General features: G+C 25.6%; 1 long non-coding RNA gene across 1 annotated transcript in view; it reads left to right on the top strand.

Annotated features, from left to right (window-relative positions):
• The window catches only part of LOC126735930 (uncharacterized), a 208,662-nt gene extending 188,254 nt beyond the window's left edge, over nt 1–20,408 (top strand). Inside the window, exon 4 of the long non-coding RNA XR_007660550.1 lies at nt 20,290–20,408. This is a non-coding gene — a long non-coding RNA (uncharacterized LOC126735930). The remainder of the gene's footprint in view (nt 1–20,289) is intronic.
• The last annotated feature ends 423 nt before the right edge of the window (nt 20,409–20,831 follow it).

The raw sequence follows: 20,831 nt of genomic DNA, 5'->3' as shown, positions 1-20,831 counted from the left end.
AAAAGTGGTTAAAGAAAAAGTTTTTCCTTAAGGCTAATTAATCTAAAAAACTATTTCTTTCATGATTTTCCATTTTGTTGGACCCAGTTTTATGTGACATTAATTTTCAGCTTTCTAGTTTAAGCATTTTTGCCAATTTCATATGTTTAATAGGTTTCACCAGGATAGAGTTTGATTTTGCTTTTTTATAAAAAATTGACTTCATTGACATACAAATAATTTTTCTTGGTAGTATCAGTAAAAAATGGCTCATCATAATGAGCACTTTTATTAAAAGAGTAATTTTAGTTTCTTATTTTTTATATACTTAAAATACTTTGTTAGTATTTAGGTAAAAAAACATTGATATCGTCACTACCTTTACGTTTTACGTTTTTTTATATTTTATATTTATTATTCTATAAGAAATACCCCAACTTTAAAATTGGTTTAATATTACTAACTTGGTGCAATTAATAAAGGGAATGTTAAAAAAAGAAATTAGCTGGAAAATATTCTGTACAACTAAACACTGGAAAACCAAAATTCCACTACTAAACTATAACATTTGTAATTTCTATCTGACTTGAACAGCCTCAGTGAGGAAAGACATGTTGAGTGCTGTTGCTGTGAGTGCTGTTGCTGTGACATGGGTATAGAATCTAAAAAAGAATATGATAAACTGTTAACTAACTTATGTTGGAAAAGTTACTAAAGCAATGAAATCATAAGCAGTAATGATAAAACAAATAGTGCGTGGAGTAAATGAAATATTGGGCAAAGGTAATGAATGAAAGCAATGTTATAGAAACAAGAAAAGAAAAGCAAAGAGCAAAGAAATATCTTACTGAAACATAAATCTGTAGATATTCCTGTAGAATTGGTAGAAATTTTTGACACAAAAATCTTATAAATAATCATAGCAGTAGTCATGATGGTATAGCTACTTTTATAGTTACATTTTCAATAACAGCTTTTATAAAGCCGTTGGTACACATATTAATAATTTAATGAAGTCTGACAAATTTCCTTAGAAACTTAGGCCAGCAATTGTTACATATATAAAAAGGGAGATAAATCCAATATTGAATTTGTCCAATCTGATTTTGAATTTTAAGTTTTATGCTCTCTAATAACTTGCTAAACAAATCCCAACATGTTTATCTAAAGAACAAGTCGACTAATCCATCAACTTTTGAATTTGTTGAATACGTACTTAGAGCTTTGGAGAGGTGAAATGCTAATCTCGATCTAAGCGTATATGACACTATAAATAGTGAAATTTCATTTCTAACGTTATTTTTATATGAAATTCGTGATGTGACATTTGTTTTTTTTTTTCATGGATTAGGTCACATTTAACTGGAAGCCAACAAAAAGTAGCTATCTGAAGGGGTCATGATAGGGTGTTTTTAGATATTGCAAATATTACCTTAGGTATACCACAAGGCAGGTATGTCTTATCGTATGAGAGGTAACCAGCTCATATATAACCTGCTTATATATTCGGTTGCTGAGAAGTGACGTAAATAATTTGTATACAACACTTTTTATTTTTATAGAAGTATATAAAAAAAAGTTGTTGTCTATTATGTGTGATTTATATTACGTTTGTTTAAAGTATAATCACCTATATTTCCATCTACATATATTACTCTGTTGCCATTAGTATATAAGCCATCGACAAAAAAGCTTCTTGACAGTAAACAGGTAATTTTTATAAAATCTTAAGTTTGTCAGTTTTATAGATATTATGATTTTAATGTTGTATTCTATTTTATTTATTTATTATTTTTATCTATTTTTATTGTCATAAATTAAAGAATAAAAAAAATATTTTTGTCTATAATTTTAATGTTTTAAAAATAATATTCAATTACGTGCTTAAAAAAAATTGTTCTGTTTTTTAATTACAGCCTTGAAAAATACGTAAATAAACGTCGAAACGTCGGCACGTTTTCAAAAATAGAAGTTTTTGATTTCTTGGTCCTAAACCTGCGAACTCAATCCATATTATTATTATTATTATTATTACTATTATTATTACTACGTGTATATATTGCAGATATATTTTTCTATACCATTACTGTACACAGTGACGAGTTACAGAAATTGAGTTTCAAATAACGCTAATTATAACCTTAACCAAATAATAATGACCTCAAAGTCAAAGTAGCGAGTAATTAACAGTTTTCTTAAATTAGTTATATCATAAAAAGGAATCAGAAAGCTGAATTGCGTCAGCCGAAAGAATAATAAATACTATTAAAATGTATATTTATTTGGGTTATAAACTTACACTTTTTTCATTAAAAAACAATATTAGCTTTACCTTTAATTCAGTTTTCGTTTTATTTGCCCAAACTAAAATCCTTAATTTACCAAAATTTGATGTTCAGTTAAATATGTTTGTAAGTTTATTAATTTAAGAAAGCCTATAAAGACTAAGAAAATAAATAAAATTTTTCTTAATTAATAATAAACACAAAATTTTTATTCCAAGAAGAATGTGACGCTTAAATAAGAAAAATTATATTTTATTCTATTCAAGGTAATTTTATAATTCTGCAAAAATACAAGTAATTAAGAGGATGTATCTTCGGTTTTAATATATTTAATAATACCTAAACAAAATAGACAAAATGGCAGGTTTACAAAGAACCAAAAAATGCCGACCCTTAAATTTCAGGCCATTATAACGCAGTTACAATACATAAAGTACATAGGTGCTCCGAAACTATAAATTATTTCGCTCCTCCTTTATTTGTCAAACAAACCGTTTAAGAAAAAAATTTAATTTACCTGAAATGGTCGCACGAAAATGAAAAAACCTTAATAAATTTAGTATGGCTGACATTTCTCTTGTGAATTCTAAAAATGAACCTAGTTTATGGGATGGTCTTGATGAAGTATCAGGTAGAATTGGAATTTGATCTTTTAGGGTTAGAGTTACTTTTTTTGTTTAGATTTTAATAAAGTGAGTAAAAAAATATTAGTTTTAATACTTACTTCAAACTAGTATTGTGACTCACACGTAAAATAATTAAAATCAGCAGTAACATCGTTGCATCTCAATTTAAAGCCACAAAGAAACCAAATAGCAGGTCCCCCTTCTGAAAACAGATAATATATACGAGTGCTGTCACAAGAATTATGTTTCTTCTTTTTTTAAGGTTCTCAGACATTTTTAAAACCAGATTTCGGGTAATATTTTACATTGAAGCCGTATTTCGTCAGTAAGGTCGTTATCAATATTCAAGGTAAAACGTAGGGGTTCCAATTAATGTTGTGTCTGGCAAGGCGGTTTTAGGTTTAATTAAATTCAAATTATTATTAAAACAGTTTAGCTTCTCTAAAAGTTTCAAATATATAAATATGTATAGAAACCAAACGTGTTTTATATAAGTAACATTTTTAATTACATATGTATGTACGAATTATGAAAACTATATGGGAATTGCGTCGGAGTACAGTGTCCTTTACCGAAACGTAAAAAAAAATAAAGTGAACGTAATGCGTAAAATCTGGCACGTAGGTTATATATAAAATTAAATAACTCACTTCACCTTGACAAAATCTACATTTTGACATATTCGGCGACATTGGAATGGGTGTTCCGTGTAAAAATGCTTATGTTAGGTCAGTAGCTCCGTACATTTGTTGAATTTAAAATAGGCTACTCGTAAAAATTGTGTTTACTTTACTTGGACATGATGTTGTGAGTAAACGTGCGTTTATATTACTAAGAAAATTTGCATGAAGGTTATTTAATGAATATTAATTTTCATATAAATAACCGAAATGTCTTTATTTTTCTTAGTTCAGACAGCAGTGCCAGTGAATATGCTAAAGAACGTCCACAATCAACATAAGATATAATAATTAGCATAGATTTTCTTGGTAAATTAAAACACTCAGGTATAGAGAAGTATTTTATAACTTGCTTAAGTATAATACCTAAAAAAGACATTATAATATATATAAAAGTAAATAGAGGTATCCATGAAATGTCTTGAATAGATGCTACGAAAACAGAAACCAGCAACTTCGAACTTAACGAATATTCTTGATTTAAAGGTGCATACCTAGCAATATAAATACAAAATCTTATCTACATAACTTCTTATCTGAAGAAATTGTATTATTGTCACTTACTACTACACTACTTACACTTACTCACTAGGAAAAGTGGTTTAAAAAAATAGGAAAATTCTACGATTCTTGGCTTTAAAAATTAAAAAAGACTGGTAGCTTGAATATTTAAGCTCCAAAATGTCAGTTTTTCTTCTGACAGAATTGTGATGTGTCAATTCAAATTCAAATTTATTATAGCAAAATAATATTACAAGAATAATGGTAAGACAGTAAATGACACCTAGATGACAATGACAATATATAGATAATTGACAATCTATGTGTATCACTTGTTGCAAAAATTAACGTAAGTAATTTACATTCTCTTTAAAATAAAATACCCAAATTATCCTATAAAATAAAAATATAAATATCTAGTTATTAAAAAATATAACAAAGGTAATATTTACTCTGCTTTAATTCATTTGGTTATAAAATTTTGGACCCAAAAAGAATACCGTTTGCTAGCTTAAAGTTCGATTTACGTTAGGTATAATTAAATTTTTATTTAAATTGCACCTAATCAAACCAGGGATCATGATTTATAAATGTTTGCTTATAGTAATGCCTATAAATATGGGAACAGCAAGTTGAAATGAAAATTGCCTTAATGTAACTTATTTCACTATTATGCAGTTCATTAGTTTAAAACGGTCTAGATTTTGTGAACATTATTTTAATTATTGAATTCTGTACTATTTTTTTAGAATCCCAATGCTGTTTTCCTAAGCTGCACTCAACAGTAATATTGCATACCTCAGCAGTGTTTCAACTAATGCTCTATATTTAAAAATCAATATTTTTTAAAAGATAATTTCCCTCAGATTTAAAACTTATGTATTAGTGTTTTAATTTTTTTTTTTCAAATATATGGTATGATGATATAATTTTAAATTTGTATCTATATCTATTTCTAAATATTTAATAGTATCAACTTGTGCAATGGGATTTTTTATATCATTGATTTTAATTTTTTTGGAAATTTTACCTATCCGTGTTGTTTATAATAAACACTAATTTAAACTTTAAGCTGAATGTAATGTATTTTAATTTTTTGGTGTTTAGAGACAGTTTAAAGGTGCCTAAGCAGTTTTTAATTAAGGCCAGACCATGTATCCCCATAAAAGACATATCTCAGTTAAACCATTCATATTGATATTTAACAATGTAGGAGCCAGTACAGTCCCAGTTAGTATACCAGTTTTTACAATCTTTGGGTCATTTATATTGAATTTTGGTATATTGAACTCTATCCGATAAATATTATTTTAAAAGTGATAAGACATTTTCTCTCATAACATATTGTTCGAGCACTTCCAATAAAATTGAGTGCCTAACTGTATCAAATGCCTTAAATAAGTCAAGGAATACCACAAGACATATATTATTTTTATTAAGTTGTGCTGCTATAGTATCTACAAGTTCTTACATAGCATCCTCTGTGTTCATATTAAAGGTAAACCTAAATAGGTTCTTGGAAAGAATATTTTTTGATTAAGATAAGATGTCAACCTTTCTTTAAGGGATTTCTCAAAGATCTTGGCAAAATTAGAGATGACACCTATATATCTATAGTTTTCCATATGCTACTTACAAACCTGTTTTATAATTTGGACTTACTGTGCATACCTTGAACTGAAGCGGTACTTTGCCTGTATGAAATATTAGGTTTATTATATACACCAAGGGTTCTAGTAGGTATAAGTGGAGAGTTTTTATAATTTTTGATGATATACTATCCTTACTTTAGAAACATTTTACTATTTTTATGATCTGAATACCATTTTCTAGTTAAATAAGTTTGATATAATCCTGTGATGCATTTTTGCTTTAATTTATAGCATCAGTAATAAGGTTATATATTCCTCTGACACGTTTCCTGTTTTGCTCAATCTCACTTTTGTAGTATAATTTTTTATTTTTGTAATCAGTTTTATTATTTTATTACGATAATCTTTATATCCTGTTACTTTTTCAAAACTTGTATAACTGTCTAAAGAATTTTCTCTGATCTCTGGTCTTATTGGACGTGATTAATCCATTTATTTCCATGGTTTAATCTTGTTTATCTTATTGTTTCCTGTGACCTCATAAAATAACTCATTGACCAAATTAGTAATAGTATTCAACAGACTATTCGTTGCTGATTTTGGTCAGTATATTACAGAAGCTCCTCCCATTTTGCTTTTTGAGCTAAGTCACATATTTTATGAAAATTTAGTTTTTTGATGGATTAATGCTTAGTTTTATTACTAACATCTCCCTTTTTAGCATGATTGTTTCCCATCATAAAATTTAGTTATACGGGCAAGTAATTTTTAATATATTAATTGATTTTTCAAATTCGACCTTCAACATGGAGATCTCAGAATCTATAAAAGATACGATTGCGATAAACTTGACAATTTTTGAACTAAACAATATGCCGTTTAAAGAATTTAAAAATTCAGAATGGTGTTTATTACCAACATTTTTTTGCAAGAAAAATACTAAAACATACAGTGCTTTCATTTCAAAACAAACCACCTTTAATAACTTCTTAAAAAAAAACACGTTAATTTAGATATACAGGGGGACGTTTAATTTTATATTTGACAAAGTTCTGTCAATCACCTCTTCACCTTCAGCTAACCTCATTTTGATATGTCAAATGGCAACCCCCATCGTGTAGGAAGCAATTAAATATCTATTTAAGTGCCAAAACAAAAATTAATCAACGAATGCTAAACTATGCAAGCCACTAATAAATACTGCATTGAAAGGAAATTTAAACTTTATACACAATCAATATCAATTTGTAACAGTAATTATAAAAATATTAGAAGATCAACCAACATTACATTTAAAAACACTTTAGTTGAAAATAAAATAAAGAGTTTATAATAAAATTATAAAATATTTAATTATAATTTTAAATCTTTTGCACGACTCTTTTTAAAATTGCATTATACTAAGCAAATAAAAATTAATATTAAAAACTCGATAATGGTAAGTAGAAATTGCAAAACTAAAATTAAAATATCTTTTCAGAAAATTTGCTTTTTTACTTAATTTAAATAGCATATTTTGCTCTAAAAAATCTTTTGATAATCAACAATAATACATATTAGTATAATAATTGAATTATTATTTTACTTTATAGTTTGTTTTTAATAAATTTGATGCTATTTCTTATTAGAATATTTAAAAGCTTAAAATAAATTAACATTATATTTCAATAACATTAAAATATAACATAACTTTAGAATTTATTTATACCACATATATTTTCTAATACAATTACATTTTATTTTCTTTATTCTTGCTGGTTTTGTATAGTAATTTTGAAGTGTTTAAAAATTCTATTTGATTTTAAACTTTAATTTAATATTAATAATAGCTTTTGTATGTATAAATAATTCTAACTGAAATAATTAAGACCAACATTTTAAGATTTCAAATTTATTAATATTTATCAATATATTTTATAATAATGACATTTTAAGTAGACAAATTTTAATAAGAAATATGAGATTCACAGTTATGTTAAATAGTAAAAAATCTATGAATTTAATAAAAAATTAAATATATATCACAATTTAACTAAGCTCAAATTATCCATTTACCTATAGTCCTTTAAAAAATAATAATAAACAAATAAAGATTAATATTGGAAAATAGATTACAAGTTAAAAAAAGAAATATCTTCTAAAAAATGTGGCTTCAAACTTCATTGTAATAGCTTAAGAACTTTACTTTAAATAAATACCATAATAATTAATGTTATATGACCATTATTATCATAACTAAATAAATTGTTTTATTATCAATTCAATACAACATTACTTTATAATTAATTATTCATTACTTTATAATTAATTAATATTTTGTTTCTAACATTTTAAAGTTAATTTGATCAGAATATTTGAGAGATCAAGATATTATATATTTTATTACAATGACGCAAAAATAAGGCATAACTTTATAAGATATGAATTTCTTTTGTATATACTTTTCTTATTTATACTACATTCTTATTTTCTGTTACAACTACGTTTAATAAGCAATTACTCTAAAGTATTAAGAAATCCATTTATATATAATATTTAAAAAAAATCTGTATATTTTAGGAAATTGATATGGCATTTTAACTGTTTTAAAATAACTAGTTTTAACTGAAATAAATAAAACCGACGATTTAAAAGTTTGATTTAAATTAACATTTATTCCAGTATTGTTTTTTTTTATAATAATAGTATTTTCAGTAGATAAATAACTTTTTATCTTAAATGATTCGGTATTTTATTCAGTTTAAAAAAGTTTTGGCATAAATTTATGAGAAATACATTTTACTGTGTGTATTTTTCTTTCTAAAGAATTTTATGTCTGGTTAAGTTTCATAAATATAAAAAACTTTATATAGGCTAATAAACTCTACGTAATTTTTTTTACCGCAATGGTAATTTTTTACAGTGGTATCTAGTTACTTTTATTAAATATGCGACTCACAAGGCTCACAAGATCTTTTCAATGATCAAAATATTTAAAATATATATTTTTAAAATTGTTTGCTAAAAATTACCTAATTTAGTTCTATTTAAACTAATTATTAACGATTTGTTAACGAATATATTTAAAAAAGACACCACACGTTGGGCGCCAACTTTAGTGCTTATGGCAGATGCATAGCTTTATAAAATATGTATTCACTTTGTATTTAATTTTTCTATTTATTCCAAATTTGAACAAACAGAAATATTTTCTATTAAAACTACGTTTTAAATCTTTAAACTGCTTTTAATTAATAACGAATCTATAGTTTTAAAAAAATTCATCTTACTTCAAACATTAAATTTTTAATAACTTTTCAATAATTTAATATTTTATTTAAATCAATTTATTGTTATCACTAATTTATGAGATATTAATTTTTGTGATTTAAATTTTGTGTTAATGGTCTATTGCTTTTATTATTCTAGAAAAAAACATTATTATTTGATTTAGTTGAAATATAGACAGACTTTTAATATGATATTTGCAAAATAGAGCTTAATAAAAAGTTATCTATTGGCTAATAAACCCTGAGTAAGCGTTTTTCAGCAATGATATTTTTTACTGTCGTATTTAGTTACTTCTGCTTAAACCAAATATTATCGATTTATTACCAAATGTATTTAAAAAAGACGACACACTTTACTGCCTTTGGTGGATGCATAGTTTTATGACATATGAATTTATTTTGTATCTATTTTTCTTATAATTTCTATATTAACCAAAAAAATTATTATGTATTACAATTACGTTTTATATTTTTAAACCGCATCTAATAACCAATTTAAAATTTTAAAAAATCCATCTTACTTTAAACATCACTTTAATATTAATAATTGCATTTATATATAAAATAAATAAAAATAAGAAAAAATGCTATATATTTTAGAATATATATATGGCATTTTACTACCACAACTACCCTCAAATTATTAATTTTTACTCAATTAATAAAAATAAATATCTTTGAATAACAATTAAAAAAAAAATTAATATTTCTTAAATAATTGAGAACTTTATTCAATTAAAAAAATGACATACATTTATGAGATATGAATTTTTTCTTTTTATAAATATTCTATTTCTCTTCTTAGATTTGCAAAAAACCATTTTATATTTAGTTAAGCTTAAAAAACATAAGCAAGCCTTTGAAAGGTTATATGGAAAATACAGCTTAATTTTACTAAATCCTACTTAAGTGTGTTTAACTGCAATTTTTAAAAACTAATAATTTTTTACATTCGTATCTAGTTTCTTCTACTTAATATACGGCTGTGAATATATTTTCTTATTAAACAAATAGTTCAAACAAATTTTTATTTTATAAATTATTTACTCAATTTACTTCTTTTTAAGTCAGTTTATTTTTTTATCGTCGATTTATCACCAAATATATTTTAAAAAATAGCACACGTTGGGCGCCAACTTTACTGCTTATGGTATAGTTTGGGAATGAATAAAGCTTTTCCGTCGCGTCGGTTCTTTTAATAAAAGAAACATTGGATTGTATGTTTATTAATAATTTAAAAAAATATTTGTATATGGTATACGAACTTAGTTAAAAAGAAATAAATAAAAATATTAAAAAAAGACATCAGTAAAATATTTTAATTTATAAATTTATAATATAGATGTGCATAAAAATTTCTTCTAATAAATATCGTCTTGTTAATCATTATAACTTTTTTTTTAAATATAACTGCTTTAATTTTAATACATTTTTTGCCACATTTTTTTAAATTAAATTATTTTGTCAATTACGTTCTAATTTTATTTATTTGTCTTACAAACAAAGTGAAATAATTCCATTATCCCTCTTATTATGATAATAAAAACCACACACGTAAATTTCTTCGCCAAACATAAAATAACTGTAATATTTTTATTGCATGTTCACACATCGGAAACCTAATATTATCACACTATTTCAAATTTCGAATATTACCAAAACAAGCAATATACCCCAAACAGAATTCCACCAAACCGGCACAACATCCAGCAAAAACACGAAACAAGCGTGGAGGCACCCTCTCTGTCTCACTCTATCGCGTTTTAGGTGGGGCAGGTGACGTCACAAGTTTAGTGCCCGCCTTTGCGAGGCTTATGGGCGGGAAATAAAGTAAATTTATTACGTGATATAACTGCTATCTGCCGGCCGTCAAACGAACCATGCGGAGGCCATTACCACTTCGCTATTGGTTACAAAGCTTACGCGACATACGTCGGTGCGTATTTTCGAGGAAAATCAACGCGCCAGGATATAAGCGAAAGTCACGGGCACGTCTGTGATTGAAGACGAAATCGATGTAGAATCACTTATCCGGTGAAAGTTACGACATACTTCGCCGGTATGGATTCCCTTTGCCGTTGGGCGCCAAAGTATGATGGAGCTATAAAACGTTCGTCTATTACCGTGAACGATCGTTTTCGAGCATTTCGCGGGATATTTAAGTTATTATAAGGGCTCGGGCTAAACGGAGAATTTGCTTGGGAAAAAGTATGTTATGGTCCGTAAAGAATTTATCTTTTTATTATTTTATTTTAAGAGGCTGAAATGAGTCTGTTCTATGTCGGAGGCCGTAATATTATCAGGAACTTCTTCATAGCGTAGATCGCGTGAGGGATCGTAATTTTATGGTTACTGGTTAATAAAACATCCGTTCGAAGAAAAAAGGCAATGACACATAAAATTTCTTTGAATCAGTGCGTTCGGATACATTTTGGAATGTTTAGTTTTTAGCTAGGATGCTTTCTAGGATTATGCTACCGCCTGCTGCCATCCTTTGGCGAACCTTGGAACTAAATGGTTTTTGAATAAATTTTGGGTACTTGAGCAAAGTCCGCCAGCAGGAAGGATTCTCTTTTTTTCCAGTTTATTTATAAGTCAATTTTTTTAATTAAAATACAAAGATTAAAACGGTAATTAGGCTAAAATGTAATAATATTATTTATTATAATATATATTCATAATTATAATTTCTGTTTAATTCATAATTATAATTTTAAATTTTTTAACAAATATCTTGCATAACTTGATAAAGTATGATTGACACTTTGTATTTTTGTTGATCTTAACTAGTTTTTGTGTTTTTCATTTAAGGGATTTTTTATAAAATATCGTGATTTAAATTAGCTTATGGTTAAAAATTAAAAATGAATATAAATTTAATTTTTTTAAATAAAAAGAATATAAATAGCTTAAAAATGTCATTACCATAGAATATATGAAAAATCTTATTAAAAAAATCTAAGAAAATAAAACAAACATCTTAAGCTCCTAAATTACATTTATATTTATTATTAAAATATTAAATAAAAAGTAATTTTTATATTACTTTCTGTCAAGTATTTTAGTCTTTCATCAAGCAGAAATCCGGCATAACTTTGTAAGATAAAAATGACACTTTGCATAATTTTCCATTTTATTACTTTAAATTTTTATTCTCAGATAGTTTGTAAGTAATATTTTAAAAATATATATAACTCAAAACAGATTTGTTAGGTACTAAAAATAAGAATCTAAATTATTGTATAGTTTTAAAGAAATATAAACGTTACAAAAAGTAAAGATAATTTTTTATAAATACAGTAAAATCATAAATAAAATAAAGTTTAATTTCAAAAAACAAAAAAAACCTATGGCTACCAAATAATTTTTTTTTAATATTGGTTTTGTTTTTTAATATAAAAATAATAATATATGTCTTTTTTTTAAATTTTATTGTAATTTTCTGTTAGCAGAAACTATAATCTAAAGATTTTTATTAAAAAAAAATTATTTCTACCACTATTAGGAAAGCTCGCAGGCAAATCAATTCAGTTTTAAATTATTTTAGAGTAATCCCCTCTTTTGCTGGATCAAGGCAATAAAAGACAAGTTAATAGTAGTCTTAATAGTAAGAACTAACATAGATAGAACTAAATATATTTTAAATTCAAATATAATAATAACATAGTGTAAATTTTCCAAAACCTTTAACCTTGAAACCAAATGGTTTTTGAATAAATTTTGGGTACTGAAGGAAAGGTCCCTAGCAGAGAGGAATTCCTTTTTTTAATTTATTTATTAGTCAATTTATTTATTTAATATACAAAGATTAAAAAGGTAATTAGGGTAAAATGTGATAATACCATTTTTTATATTATATATTCAGAATTATTTTGGTGTCATCTGACTTTAATTTTTTTAATTAAAAATAGAAAAGCAAATATCTAGCATAACTTTATAAGATATGATTGACAGTTTGTATTTTTGTAGATTTTGACTAGTTTTAATTTTTTTCCTTTTACAGATTTCCTATAAGTCATCATCTGTAAATACCGTAAGATGTTTAGCTTATAATGAAAAATAAAAAAAATGTATATATAGTATTAATTTATTTTCTAAATAAATAAAAAAACTGTAAAAATTTATTAACAAAGAATGTATAAAAATTAAAAATAAAAAATTCAAGGAGTGCAGATAAACAGCTTGAGCTCCTAAATAATTTTCATATGCATTTTAATATAAAGTTATTAGCAATTATTAGCTTAAATTCACTTTGAGTATTTTAAATTGAAAAAAGTTTTACGTTAATTTTCTCAAAGGGATCTAGATTCTTAAATCTAAACTACACAAAGTCTCAAAAAATATTTTTTTATTTAAAAAGTCAATTACACGTGTTTCGCTCTTAAGAGCATCACCGGACTCTAAAAATCTTAGGGCTACAAACAATACAACATAGTTTCAGTTCACATTAAACGCATACACTTAATTTTTTTAAAGAACTTTAGTTTTCTATCAAGCAGAAATCTGGCATAACTTTTTAAGATATTGAGCCTAATTCAACTAAGCTACAACTTAACCTGGAAGCCTTGATACGTGTTATAATTTTTTTAAATTAAATATATGCTTAACGGTTTACGATATACGACACTCTTACTGACGAAAATATGTTATTGAATTAGATGTTCAAAAATTATTAATATTGTTATATGTATTTTCATTTTTATTGATTTTAAGGAAATTATTAGTTTTTGTATATAGCTATTTATGCTAAATAAAGATCTTTAATATTATATTAATGCTTCTTTGTATGTTTTAATTGCCATTTCAATAACTTTGATTTTCTTATTATCAGATCGTTCATTAGTAATATTCCCAAAATATATACATCATTTAAAACAAATAAATGACTTATTAAAATTAAGATCTAAAGTATTGTTTAATTTTATTATATGTTAACAAATACAAATCTTGAAAAAGTAATTGTCTATGAAAACAAAAAAATTATGAAAAAATAAATATTATTTAAAAATTTTTTTTTGTTTTTAATATTATAATAATAATTATTGCTTTATATATTTTATTTTAATAGTAATTTAAATATAACTTTCTGTCAGTTGAACCTAAATTTATCTAAGCCTCCCTTTAAAGGCTGCATGTTCTTTCGATATTAAGTATAATTTTTTAAGTTTTAAGTAATTCGGGTTAATTAAAACGTTTGCCCTCCCTGTGTCTATTAAGAATTTTGCTTTATTATCTGGTAGATACATTATTTGTCGGTCAAAATTTATATATGTATTTAATAAACTTACGTTATGTTGTTTGACATATTAAAAATTTTCAGGTGTTGAAGGATTATGTAGTGTTTCATAATTACGAATCTTGTAACATGAATCTTTATATTATTTAAAGGCAATATTGCAACCATATTTAGGATCTAATCTAATTTTTTGAAAATATTATTAATAATCTATTTTATTATGTCCTTGGTGATCAAAGTAATTATATGGCTGAATATGAATTGGGTTTGATAATTGATAGTCTGACTACTGTGGGTTGTAGTAGGTATATAATTGGATTAAAATTCTGTTGGTTCTCCATGAGAATTTTCAATCATGATTTTAAGATTTACTTGCATCTGCATAATATTATTACTGTGCTTTCAGAAAAAGTGTCCATAGGTTCAAGTTCCGGTTTTGATTAAAGTTTCTAACAATTGAGAAAGTTGCAGGTCGTTTATTGTTTTTATTTTTGGGTAGAAGCTTTGTTGGGGTTGATTATTTATTCGCGGCAGTCTAAAGGGCTAACCTGTATAAAAAGTTCTTTGATCGTAAAAAATATTTAGATTTCGACCAAAGGTATTATGTCTTCTGAATAGATTTGGAACTGCAAAATGTCTATTTGGTATAAATGGTCCTCTGGAAGTAAGTATTTGTATTGGGATTATATTTATGTTGCGTTTTTGATATGTTTATTTGTATGTTTTTTCGCAGTCATGTTTCAGAGAAAATATGCTATATTTAAAATAAATTGATTAAAAATAAGATTTTTTCATTTTAAATTTAATTTTGTTCGCTTTTGAAAAACAAACGAAGTATAAGAAAATAACCAAATTTATATTACAATAATTCTAAATCTAATATTTTCTCATATTTTCACGTTCTCAATTAAATAATTTTTGATCTTTTTTTCTAAGGATAAATTTAAAAAAAATGAAATTTTTATAATTTTTTTTATAATAAAAAGACGAGAATGTACATTATGTATAATTAATAATACACAAAAAAATAGATATTCCTATTACAATATTTAAATAATTTAATACTTGCAAAAATTATAAAAACAGGAAAATTATCAAAAAAAAACAATTTTCTTTTGATTTTTTTAGAATGTGTTTTAAAAACTACCACAGGCATAATAGTTCAAAAAATCGGCATATTAATACGCTTACATAATTAAAGTAGTTAATATTTAATTTAATAATTATTGTGAATTCTATGAAATTTAAGTACAGTATTTTTAAACTACTTTTATAGTAATTTACAATTTTTATATAGCAATTATTTGGGTCATAAAACGTACTGGAGCTTTCCGTTCCCCTAATCCGTTTTATTTTACTTTTATCGAGTTCTTATATCTCATAACTTAATGAGATATGAATGACACTAAACTATTTCTTCGTAAAATTTTATGTATTATTTATTTTATTATTTATTTTATTTTATTAATTCAAAATAAGAAAACGTTTGAACATACTACTTTTAAATCTCTATGGAAGATTAATTCAATACCTGATAATTATAAAATAAAGTTATAGCAGATTATTCGAGTTACTTTTTAAGAAGCTACACCATAAACAGATTGTTTAAATTAACATTTACGACATCTCATTATTCCATTTAATGACCCTTAATAATCCTTATGAGTTTAGTGGCCTATAAAACTAGAAAATAATTGGTTTACAAAACGCGTCAATAAATTAACACTTTTTGCTTTAATAGTCAGTTAATCTATAATCATATAGTTGTAATTTGGGTATGATATAAATTTATTCTAATGTGCTATTAACTATTTAAATATACTTTAACTTTTTAATATAAAAGGGAAATCCATACTACACAAAATTTAATTTCTTGTAAAACAAAATATGTAAAGGGGCCATCAAATATCTCTAGTATCAAACAACAAACGAGTTAAACAAAAAAAAAGAATAACACACGATACTACGTATGGGACTACCAGCTGCGCGAACGTCCCCTTTATTAGACCAGGTCCCATCATAGAGACATTAAGGTGTAACAAAACGGTGAGAAAAGATTTTTATGTGACACTTCTTAGCGGTTCTAAAGCATAGGAACACCCGTAATACGGTAACGTAGTTGCAATAAAACGGCCGTTAAGGCGACTTTTACGGCAGTTAAAACTGTAAAAGTGCGTCTAGAGTAGCCCCGATGAAAATATACGGCCTTCACTAGGCACGCGCCGAAATAATCAAACTTTAACTTTACGACGGCCAGGATAATAATAAACATCATCTAAAGTCGTTAAACGAAAAAAAAAGGACGTAAATGCCAATTTTATGTTCCTGTGATGTTTTAACACCCCACTTTGTGGTTTACCTGATTTTAGGTCCTGTTCACTTTCGGTTTTATTGGACTAAGTTTTTTTTTGTTAAAATTTTAAATGTCTTGTTTTAGCGCTTTTTATTTCTGTTTTAATATTGCTTGTTTGATTTAAGGGTCTAAATTTTTATTCGATTTTTCTTGATTATAAATAAAAAGCAGTTTTATTAAAATTTTGTTAGAAAATAAAAAAAGAATATGTTTGCTCATAAAAATTAATTAAGTACTAATCTTAAACTTTTGACTTCCAATTTTATCACCTAAAATGTTCTTAGCCTTAGATAATAATAAACAGTATTTTAAAGTCAATTTATCAATTTAACTTAAAAATTTTGACAAATCAATAGTGTAGATTCTAAATAAAATTGAATATTAAAAAAAAATTAAAACTCATTTCCAATATTTTCTTACTACTCCACTTGGCGTGTAGTGCATTATAGAAGTATAAGAGTCCCTTATTAAATGATTATTTAAAAAAAAATCCGTAATGTTTAGCCGTTAAACTACTTATTGAATACTCAGTACTCTTTATTCATGTTACGTACATACGTAAAGCACTACACACGTCAAAAACCAATAAAATATAAACTTAATTGTAAAATATAAGATACAGATACACTTTAAATTAAAACATATATCGAAACAAGGATTTAAAGCAAGATACTGTTTGTTGTAAAGATCACATTTTAATTTTAAATGAAACCTAAAGGTGAATTTAGATATTCTTCAATGCTGCAGCAAGGATTTTCTATCAGAATATATTAAGTGTTTTTTTCAAAAGGTTTTTGGTGAAGTTCTCTAATTACACTTAGAAGTCTTATATTCTCCAATATGGGGGAATTATGTAATGTCTATTTTTAAAGCACTAGGTAATGCAAGTCTTTCTACTATGTATGTAGATATATAAAAAATCTGTCAATAAACATAGAATGTTAGGCATTTTTATTTTCCATTTTTATACATATTTTGTTATTTTCTTTTTTTTTTTCCTGCTTTGCATGTGCGGAAGTACCAACTTCAACATATTTTTATTGTTTTTCTTTTTTTTTTAAATCAAATTCTTTCCTGTAGTTGGGTAACAAACCTGTTAGAATAGAGTAGAGAACCTCATAGTTACAAAACCATAGTTTCGTAGCTATGAGGTTGTTTGTGATTTTCAAATAAGTAAATCTTGATATGAGTAAAATTTTCACAGTTCATAGCCCAGTACATTAAACCTCACGTTTTGCATCATATTATATCTTTCAAAATATCTAATGACTTTTATCAGTTACATGCCTTTTTTTTACTTTACTGAATTTATCCATTATCGAATCTTGAAAATATTATGTTGCAAATACAATATTCCGGTAGAACTTGGCATATAAAGTAATTTTAAAACTAAAATTAGAGGACAACTATTAAGTGTATGCTATTTTAGAATATTGGCCCTTCTATGAGATTTTTAATTCCTAAATTACGAATTACCTGCATTATCATAATTTGTATTCAAAATTACTAATTTGTTCAATGTGTTCAATAGTGTTGGCTTCCATATAGAAGAAATTCGATATATATGGATTGTTTGAACTGTTGAGAGTTTGACTTTTTATATTTTGACCTTAATATAGATTCGACTTAGTAGCCTTTAGACATTACTATCCTAGATGTTTAAGGAATTTTTTTCAGACTACTTTAAGTCTGAAGTAACTTTCATAGAGCAAACCTTTCTCAATTCTAAATATCTCTAATAATATCACAATAATACTATCACGATAATAATAATAATGATTACTGATCGTTTATAAAGAACATAGAAAATGTTCTGAATTAGCTGTAAACATTTTGGATATATTTAGATTATTATTTAGTTTATAGCAACTATTTAAATATTCACAAAACTTTTTTTCGGCACTTAATGTTTGAAGTAAATATATTTTAGACAGTGGTAATAATCAAGGACTTTTATCAAATATAACCTTAAAATGTTAATATATGTATACAGGTTTAGAGAAATTTCACTCCTAGTCTTTTTAGAGAATATTCAATAAGTAATTCTAAACAAATATCTCACCCTTCAACCTTAAGTAAAACTTTGACATAATGAACCTTAAATGATATCAGGGTTTATACTTTCCTAAACTTAACTGGTTTCTTATGGTTAACTATGTTATTATGTTATATATGTCTGCTTCAAAGCATATAATGAAAATAGCCATCCTTTAAAAAATTTCAATTTCAATATTAATTCTTGTTTTTTTTTGCAAAGATCTCAAAAGCGTTTAAATCCATGCATCATTTAGATTAAGAGAGTAGAAAGGCCTGAATAAAATAATTCATTTATTTGAAGCAAAAACGCCTGAAAAAAATAGACTTCAATTGACTCGACTTTCTAGATTCAATTCAAAAAAAATTTCGTATTTAGCTTATTTTCATTTACCTAAAAAAGTAACTAAAAGACTTCTTTAGGGATTCCAACTACCTTGCACTTCTAGAACATGATGGACTAACTACCCAAGATGGTTATTTGGTTATTTTATCCAAATTATGGTTAAATTAAAAAAAAAATATATTCCTTGACTCACCTAGGTCATCTTCAATTGTCTGAGAGAGAATAAAGAGTACTTTAGAGATTCGAAGAATATAAGTCTTAAACTACGTAAAATTCTTAAATTATAAAAAGATCATGAGTCAACTAGTTCATCTTTAATTGCATGGAAATGATTAAGAATAATTTCTTAATTTCTTGATTTCTTGATTAAGATGGCTTCCTTGAGACTCTTCCAGATATTCCAACCGCCTCAGAATTTTGAAATATAATTGTGAAACTACCCAAAATTGTCAAGTATCTATAAAAATGTCTTTGACTCACTCATCTTATCTTTATTTAGTCGGATAAAATTAAGAGTATTTAAAAGGCTCTTTTAGAAGTTTTGTCTTTATCAAAAAAATATTTAATTATTTTTTTAAATCGTTAATGTATAGAGGTATTTAAAAAATAATCATTAAAAAGGGTTCTGAAAAAAAATTATCTATGTTATAAATAAGTTATTTCCTATAAAACATTTTTTTCTTCTTAATTTTTTTTTTAATTCCTTCTAGTTATTAAGCTTTTTAAATTATCACAACACTTTAAACTGCTGATAATTTTTTTTCAAAAACTTCTTTTACGTTTAGTACATTTTTTATTCGATTTATTCACTATAAATTTTACTTTACGTTATAGGTTGAGTCTGATAACTTGAGTCTCCCTTAAAATGTCCACTTAAGATTTTAGTATATTTTTTATTGACGGCAGAGATATTGAACGAAAAAAAATTGTTGTTGGAACCTGATTCAAATATTTCAATAAACAAATTTCACTTTATACACTCAATTAAAAAATAAATCGATATCACTTTTACCAAAATTTAACAGATTTATTAACAATAAAATATAGATTTTTTATTTGTACCATATTTTGTGTTTAAAGGAAACTTAACTAATAAATTTAAATTAAAAAAAGTACCAAAAAATTGTATCTCTACCTGTCTTTAAATGACCGACATTCCTGTTTTGTTTATAAGTGCATTTTTAAATAATTTCAATAAAAAGTTTGAACTACCCTTTAAAGTAAAATTACATTTTAATTAACAATTGCACCATAAGAGGGACACTAAAATAAATCCAATATTACCAAATCGATTATAGATTCAAACCCCTCAGCATCCAAAGCCCATAGGAACTTTTTTTGGCTCACTCTATACACAACCAATTCAACTTGTTTATTTTTTATTTCAGGCTCAAATCGTTCAACTGTAAATCGGTGTAAAGTTTCACCCACCGCTGACGCCATCTATGCAGTTACCAATGAACTGGTAAAACTGGCGGGATTACAGCTTTGATTCGTTTACGAGGTAAGTTAAGTGCGAGGTTTATAATACCACTAAAAGATGTCAGTAGATGTTTTAAGACGCCATAAACATTTTACTGCTCCAGTTTATGGTCATCTGGTGCTTATTGGGAGATTTCTTTTTAGAAGTAAAGGGGGTTTATATCGAAGCCAGCTGTTGATTGCATTTTTTTTTTGAAGGTGCATAAGCTACCATAAAATGATTTATAAGTATATAATTATATCTTGGTTATTGCCTATAAAATGGATCAGATATTCATTTATATCAATCTGCAATATATACTGTTAATGTTTAATTATGTCCATTTTATGTGGTCTTATCTTATAGATTCTGTTTGTAAATGGAAGAACTTACATAAAAATATATCCCGCGGTTCATAAGTTTTGTTTACGAAATAGCGTGCAGCGATGTGCTGCTACTGGTGATTGA

The sequence above is a fragment of the Anthonomus grandis genome, chromosome 5, assembly GCF_022605725.1.
Source record: "Anthonomus grandis grandis chromosome 5, icAntGran1.3, whole genome shotgun sequence".
Taxonomy (NCBI): domain Eukaryota; kingdom Metazoa; phylum Arthropoda; class Insecta; order Coleoptera; family Curculionidae; genus Anthonomus; species Anthonomus grandis.
The sequence above is the reverse complement of the archived record's forward strand: the minus strand, read 5'-3'. Positions and strand labels throughout refer to the sequence as shown.